General features: G+C 34.8%; 1 long non-coding RNA gene across 1 annotated transcript; it reads left to right on the top strand.

Annotated features, from left to right (window-relative positions):
* The first annotated feature begins 1,687 nt into the window (after window positions 1-1,687).
* LOC109828219 lies at window positions 1,688-3,278 on the top strand. The gene is made up of 2 exons (XR_002243629.1): window positions 1,688-1,795; window positions 2,957-3,278. It is a non-coding gene; the product is annotated as an uncharacterized LOC109828219 (long non-coding RNA).
* The last annotated feature ends 5,492 nt before the right edge of the window (window positions 3,279-8,770 follow it).

Raw genomic sequence — 8,770 nt, 5'->3', positions numbered from 1 at the left:
AAATTGCCTACGTCCACGGGGCAAGGAGGGGAGATCTACTAATAGAGGGAGAGAATACAACTAGGGTTTACAATCACTCACAATCTAAACCCTCACACAATCTCTCAAATCCCTCACACAATTATCTCTCTCAAAGGGGATGTACAAGGACCCTTGTACAGCACCAAATCTGCGTCTGCAGCAACACCAGCCGAAAACAATTCTCAGTCGAAAAACAAAATCAAAACCTTCTTTTCACTTTTCTCTTGCAGCCGCACGCCTGCACTTGCCTTGCACCGAGCCGCAAAACAAAACCCTCCTTTGCTTCTCAACCAAAAAACCTAATAAACAATTATATATATAGGTAGCGAATCGTGGGCCGGCTTCGTTTTCGTTTCTTTGCACGGAAAAGAGTCCACGCGGAAACAAAACCGCGTCTCGTTCACGTGAACATTCACGTGGTGGTGGCCCACGTTCACAATTTTTGCATGGAAAAGAGTCCACGCGGAAACAAAACCGCGTCTCGTTCACGTGAACATTCACGTGGTGGTGGCCCACGTTCACACATATAACCAAGTATGTTATACAAAATTGCCAAAGGCTAACCAAGAGTGAAATAAATCAAACACATATGCATCTCAACCTATCACTATATGAAAAGACATAACAATTGATAAAGAAAATAAGCATAGGCTTATACCAAAATATCCATGAGCATCACAAAATCAAACCAATCAACAAATGATATAGTTTCAACCAAGGTTTTAGAGGAATGGAACAATAATTCTTTTCGGGAACCCAACTCTTAGAAACTCCAAAGTTAAGCGTGCTTGGCCTGGAGTAATTCTAGGATGGGTGACCCCCTGGGAAGTTTTCCAGGGAGCGCGTGAGTGAGGATAAAAACGTGCTGAAAAGACATGTGGTAGTTTGTGAGGTCAGTCCATCAGATCTAATAGCGTACCGACTCCGGAATTCCCGGGCGGGGCGTTACCAATGGCCCATCCCCTGTTTCATGTGCGAGTTGGCTCGCGCGTTAAAACGCGAGCCAAAAAGTGTTTTTGTAACCCATCCCCTGTTTCATGTGCGAGTTGGCTCGCGCGTTAAAACGCGAGCCAAAAAGTGTTTTTGTAATATCAATCACTTGCCATTACAAGTTCCAAAGTTTTGTCCTTTGATCGGCCATGCTCAATGAAAATGTTAAAAAAAAGTGTCAATACCCACTACCCAATTATATTCCCTAACATGACCATTAAACAAGCATTACCATCATAACCTTAGCACTAATTAATTCTATTAAATACACAACAATTACCCATTTAATCACCATCGATCACCATCATAACTTCGCCACTAATCTCTTAATATTCCGTTAATCTAAAATTAAGCTCTTTAGCTTCTCATCATCTGTAACTCCTCTCTCCACTCAACCCAGAGAGGTGATGCTAGAAATCTTTATATGAAATTGCACATCTATATGTCATGCCGGTTGTTAATAATCCATCAAGTTGTTTTGTTCTAGGTAGACCAGTTCACCAAGGATTAATGTAGAGAGATGCTTAATTTATGCATGAAAGGTGCATCTAATTTAAATTATGAATGAGACAAAGACTTCTATACTAGTCAACTAAACTAACCATTATCCATCCAACAGCTAAGCTCTCTCTATTTAATTTAATTGTCTAGAGACGACCACTCAAGTCATTTTTTATTGACAATTGTGCCTTCAAGCTCCTATAAATTCAGTCCTTAACCAATCAAGTTCTTCACAAGTAGCAAAATAAGAGATCATTAAGTGTAAACAGATATCAAGGAAATGGTAATTCTCTCTCCTCCTTTTTTTTTAGTTGATGCATTTTAGTCAGGTTTTTCAAGAGAGAGGTGACAAGTAGTGAAATCGTTTCACTGCTTATAATTTTTTGGGTAAATTTCACAAAACTACCCGTAGGCAGTGATAATTTGGATGAAACCCCTGAGCTTTAAAAATTAGAGGACACCCTCTAAATTTTGGAGAGATCCACAAAAATCCCTGTAAAATAGTTAGCCAAAATGACTATGATATCCCATAAACTAAACGTAAAATAAAAGGTATTGAATAATTTTTTTTTGGAGCGAGAGGAAAATTTGTCCATTTTTGATAAGTGAAGAGGACATCACTAGGAGTGGTAAAAGATCGAATCGAATCTAATACTAAGGTGCTCGTGTTTGTATTTGTTTAAAATTATAGAATTCAAATGCGGACCCTAATATACATATATGGAGTTTTTCGAATTCAAACTTGAATACTTGGTATTTGATAAATATTCATGAATATCCAAGAATAGTTATCAAATATCAAAGTATATTTATTCACTAAAAATTTTATTTTTCAAATAGTATCTAAATTCATAAATAAAAAATATTCCTTCATAATATATGATGTGTGTGTATAAATTTTCGTTAGAAAACAGGTTTGAGATTATTTAAGTCTTAAAATCAGTACAAAAAACTTAAGTAGAAATGATAACCCTATTAAAAATATAACATCATATGTGCAATAATACAAATAGTATGTGATCAAATTTTAAATGAATATTTGATGGGCAAACAAATTGAATATGCATTTGGTTAAATTCTATTTGTTAGTAAACTCAAATCTTTTTAGTGGTAAATGAACTACCGAATCAAATATGACCGAATAGTTACTTGAACAATTATTGAACTATCTGTTAATTATTTGGTTCATTTCCAACCCTAGACATCACCTGTTAGAATTCATGGTGTTAGTCATAGTAGAGGGGATAATTTTTTTGGGGTGGGGGTCCTCTAATTTTCAAAATTCAGAGGATTTTGTCCTTACACCCCAAAATTCAGATGTGGTTTCTGAAATTTACCCTATATTTTTTAGTAACCAGGCATGAGATAATCAACTTCAGTTTTGGTTAATTGCCCTTTTATTTATATTTTTTGTTGTCTAATTTCATCATATTTGCCATGCTAGGGAGGCTGCATCCACCTTGCTAGGGCTAATGGAGGAGGAGGAGGTGGTGGGGGTGGAGGAGGAGGCGGTGGCGGAGGCGGTGGCAGTAGCGGTGGTGGGGGAGGAGGAGGTGGCGGACGCTGATGTGGATTCTATAAATAATTAAAGATGTGTTTCGCATATGTACTATTTTACATTCAGTTGTCTGTTGTTTTCAGCCTCTCGTTTGCTCTTGTTATTTTCCGAACTCAACGGTTATCAGATGTATAAATATGGCATGTGAACACCTTTGTGGCTTCCTGTTATGCTATGCTATGAATAACACATGTTTGGGTTGTCTTTACTAATTTGTTAAATATGTTTGGTTTGTCTTTAACAATTTGTTTTTGATATTCTTCATGTCGTCGAATTTGATGCTTATTATGAGCATAGAATCACGGGCCTGATTCAAATTAGTAGATGAACATTTCTAAGATAATGGCAATTTCATATTCTATTGGTGTAGTATGAGAATTTTGGATCATCCCTTCTCTTTTCTCTATTTACAATTGACTTTATTGATAACAGTTTTTCCGACGGGTGCTCACGAGAGGACCCGTTTGTTTTTCATTTCTCTCTATCTCTCTATTTTTTGTGAATCTATTTTCAAGTGACCTCAACTCCGGCCAACTTCTTGACACTTTTATGGAAACTAGTATAATGTACGTGCGGTGCACGTGAAATTGTATTTGTTTCTTGTTCTAAAATTTTTAATTATATAAGAACTTATCTAACACAACGGATAATTAAAGTTGTTATCATTGTCATGTATAAATATATATTACAATGTTCACTCATAAAGATAACTACAAATTAATCACAAATATAAAAAGGCTTAATCAAATTTAAATATTTTGATAGGTTTAATAGTAATTTTAACAAATAGTAAGAGTTAAAGTGTTTTAAAATTAGTATTGCATGAGAGTTTTTGAGGGAGAATTATCATGTTTGCATGACTGAGGGTACTTGATGAGTGCCCCAAATTACTTCACACCACAAACGAATCAAGTAGTGTTAAGCTTCTACACAATCACCGACAAATCAAGCAAAATACGTAGCCCAAGGATGCTAATATTCCCTTTAGACTTCAGTTCCTTCAGCATGTAACTTCTTGTAACTATGTACCACTCGGACACTATTACTCCTAATCACCGATGGCTCTGGAATCAGTATTTATAGAAACTTTAGGGTATTTAAGTGAATCTAGATACAATTGAGGGTCTATATATGTGCAAAATAGGTGAAACCAGAGGCGAATTTAGATTGTTGAGTTGAGTTATAGTTGCACCCCCACAAATTATAAATTGCATATAAGCCCTAGTAACATTTATAAGCTTCCCCTTTTCCCTCCATAAACTTTAAAAACTACACCATAACCTATATCAAAACCCATTTAAAGAATTACGAGCAATAGTTAATTTAGGGGAAGTTGGAAAATTTAGAGAAATCTCAGTTACTCAATCATATAAAACCATGCCAGAAAATAAAAATAAGAACCAATTTAAAACTAATAAATAATTTGTAATAAAATGTTATTAAAACAAAAGTAAAAACTCACTATAAAATGGACGTTGCCCTCACTTTGAATAGAATAATATATGGTATATTGTTATATTAAAATAACGTATTAATAATATAATGTATTTATGTTTTCTTGTAGTCTAATATTCTTCTTAAAAAATTATCATTTTAATAAATATCTTAAGTATCATACTATAGTGACAATATTTTGTACATTATTAAATTAATATTTAATATTAGATATATGCCAAAAAATACTTTCCTTGATATAGTTATTTTAATAAATATTTTAAATATTAAACTATAACCAATTATATTAATAATTAAAAAAGAGTAAATAAAAAATTACCCTCCACACAACAATTGAACTTGCTTACTTTTTCAGATGGCCAAGGACAAACATCCAATATTCATCACAAAAGATTAAGACATCCAAAAAATGAAAACATGTAACACGAATTAAAATGAGCAAAGAACCAAAAAAATAAAGCATTTAAATATGCACTAAAATAAAGCACTTTACTTATTTTGCTTCTATAGTTTGATGATACGTTCTAGACTTTCAAAATACACTACTATGTAATCTCAAATGGTATTTTAGCATTCAATTAATAAAACTCTATTATATAATGAAACTAACATAAGAATTAACTTTGATTCATTCTGGAAGCATAAGGAGATTCATAGCATGCAATGGAAACCACCCGCAATAACATAGTTTACATCGATTTTGTCACAACATACATTATTGGTGCTCCTCGGCCTCATCATTGATCGATCTTCCTCCACTTGCTCTATAGCTAAATTCCTCTCGTAGAACCTCCTTTGAACTCCGACTCCCCTATAAGTCCACTGTCTTTGGAGTCATTAAAAAAATAAAAATAAAAAGAATTAAGGAAGCAAACATAAGAATTAACTTCGATTCATTCTGGAAGCATAAAGAGATTCATAGCATGCAATGGAAACCACCCGCAATAACATAATTTACATCGATTTTGTCACAACATGCATTATTGGTGCTCCTCGGCCTCATCATCGATCGATCTTCCTCCTCCACTTGCTCTATAGCTAAATTCCTCTCGTAGAACCTTCCGGTCCATCTCCTTTGAGCTCTGACCCCCCTATAAGTCCACTGTCTTTGTAGTCATTAAAAAAATAAAAATAAAAAGAATTAAGGAAACAAAGCATGCGGGCAATCAGCCATGGAGTCCACATTCCACATTGGATCCGGATCCATTCCACAGCAACTAAAAATGTTCATAATGAAATCAAATATGACAAAAAATACAAAATTCAGTCCGACACCTAGTGATGATAACTATCAAATAACCTCATTGGGCGGCAGAGGCTGATGGGAATGCCAGCTTCCATTGTGTAACAACCATAATTTTTGATACGTGTTTAAATAATTTTTGTAGTATTTAAAATATTAAATTTGAACTTATTAATATTTTTCTTAATTTCTGGAAATTTTTTAGTTTTCAAAATAAATAAATAATAAAATATATAGTCCTGAAAGTATTAATTCTGTGAAATATTAATTTACGGTTACAATGAATATTTTAAATAGTTATTTTAACTATTGATACTATTAATAAATCTTTTATGTAAATTTGAGCTTAGTACATTAGTACAAATATAAATATATAAATATTTGGCTGTTAATTATTTACTAATATTATTATATGGTTAATTATTATTATAAGTATTATTTTTAAATATTCTGAATAAGTAAATAAATAAATATTTTCCCTCTCTTATTTTTCCTCTAATTTGAATTTGAATTCCTTCCATATTTTTTTCCCCTAATTTATTTCTCAATCAATCCCCTAATCACTCCACATCTTTTGAATTCTTTCCAAACTAACCCCTCAAATCAGTGCATATCCCTCTCTCTCTCCCCCCTTCCATAATAAACAATTCCTTCTTTTCTCTCCCGTACACTCTCTCTCTCTCCATCAGTTCACAAAAAAAATAGCCTTCGACCACCGTCCAAACGCCCACGCCGCTGCCCCTCTTGAATCTCCTCTCCTCGTCGCTTAACCGCGAGCCCCGACGCCCAAGTTTGCTGCCAACGACTACCAACCGCAACCACCAACGCCTTTCCTTCGTCGCACGCCACCTGTTCGACGATATGCCGACGCAGTCCAGACCCACCACAGACGTCGCTTGAGATCCGTCGTATCGCGTCCGCATCGGCGCCACCGTCTCCTCGTCAGACCCCACGATCTCGTAGGCAAGAATCCCCTCACTTGTCTCGTGTTAAAATTATTTTTGATTAATTAATAATGTTGATTAGTTATTTCATGTGATAATTATGTGTGGGATTACTTGTGAATTAATGAAAATAAAAATGACAAGTTTATATTTGGAAAGTTGGGTAAAATTTATGAGATATTGTTGAAAAGAAAAAAATAGAAATTAAAAAATAGTTACTGTTCAAACAGAATAAATAATAATAATAATATATTTTAAAGATTATTTTGAATAATTTATGATAAATAAATTAAAATGATTTATTTCGGAATTAATAATTGAAAATGTCGACATTTCATGTGCATGATATCTGTTAATGATAGTTCCTCATGTACGGTTTATAGTAGATGTTCATGGTTCCTGTTTTTAATTTATGATACTGTTAATTAGTATTATATGTATTTATCATTCCTTGTTATATTTAAGAATCACGAGAAATACATGACTATAGTGATCTATGTGACATGAATAAGATTTAGAGGCTTGTGTGTTGCTGGCTTAGAAAATAAGAAGAACCGGAATGGGAAGTCTTGGTACGTGTGATTAGATGTGACTGTTCATGTATCCTCTAGGGTCGCTCCAGTGAACCGATACGCACTGGATAGTCTGTTAGGCCAGTGAACCGATACGCACTGGGTTAACCGATACGCACTGGGTTAGTTTGTTAGGCCAGTGAACCGATACGCACTGGGTTAGTCTGTTGGGCCAGTGAACCGATACGCACTGGGGTTAGACGGTTGGACCAGTGATTTGTTATAGAATGACTAGTTACATGAATTGTTACTTGGATGAGTTTTGATGCTTGTGAGATATAGGCCAGTTATGTTTCTTTCCATACCTAGATCGGGATTAATATTTAATCATCTACAATTTGAGGCATATGGTATATACATGAGGGTTTCCTTGTTTGGATTATTTCGCTCGACGTACTACGCCTCGAGTTGTAGATTTTTAAGTATTAATTCCATCTAGTGTATGAACATGTTACTTGGATGCTTATTTTGATCGCTACCTGCATGATCTTCTTACTTGGTTGATTTTTGAATTCATATGATTATTAGTATTCCAGTTGCATGCCTCTAACATTATTACTATCATCATATGTTCTATTTCTATTTCTGTTGTCGCATTGACCACGCATATATTATCGTTACTGTTATTGTATTTGTTCATGCCATGGGGGATCTTGCCGTGTGTTTCACACGCTGACGTACTCCTATTTTCTGGGTGTACGTCAGATTTAGGAGATGAGCAGCCCCAGTTCGGGATAGTACAGGAGCCAGATGATTTGCAGCAGTAAGGTCTTCCAGATGGATCAAAAGAATAACATGAAGCTTAGACTTTATCCCTGTAGTAGTTGACGAGCGCTAGATCTCTTTTGTAGAACCTTACTTTAGTCTGATATTAGATTTAGTTGTTTTAGCAGTACTTTCCTTTACTTCTGTTGGATTATGTATTTTTATATTTTTAGTTGGACCGTTCTGTAATAAGGGTATGTTTGACCCATATTTTATGTCTGGGATGATTTAGCATTGATGATATGTCTATTTTTATTCTGGGTTGTCTTATTCTTGCTATGTGTGATCGGGGACCTGTGACTTCGTATTGTATTTGTTTCTAGACGCTTAGCGTATTGGATTGAGAAGAAAAAAAAAGATAGTGTTTATTTCTTCTCAATCTAATACGTCGCGGGCTTGTTCACGTTCCGGTTCCCGTGTATTTTGGGAAGCGGGGCGTGACACATTGTGTCTCACAACCTTAACCCTTCTTCCAAATCCTAGAAAAACAAACAAACAAATACATAGAGGCTTTAATAAATCTATAACAAATAATGCTTTGTGATGAGAAATAAGAAGAAAGAAAAATGGAAATAGAAGTTATCTCGCAAGGGCCAATCCTCTCTTCTGTTCATTGCTGTGAGCTGGGGAAGCCTGTAACTAGAAAGGAGATCAAACAAGCAGTCTTTACAATGCCAAATGACAAAGCCCCAGGTCCGGATGGCTACAGTTCTTCATTCTT

Source organism: Asparagus officinalis, unplaced genomic scaffold (assembly GCF_001876935.1).
Source record: "Asparagus officinalis unplaced genomic scaffold, Aspof.V1 AsparagusV1_Un854, whole genome shotgun sequence".
In the NCBI taxonomy this organism is placed as follows: Eukaryota; Viridiplantae; Streptophyta; class Magnoliopsida; order Asparagales; family Asparagaceae; genus Asparagus; species Asparagus officinalis.
Note: the sequence above shows the minus strand (reverse complement) of the source record. Positions and strands in the feature narration are given on the sequence as shown.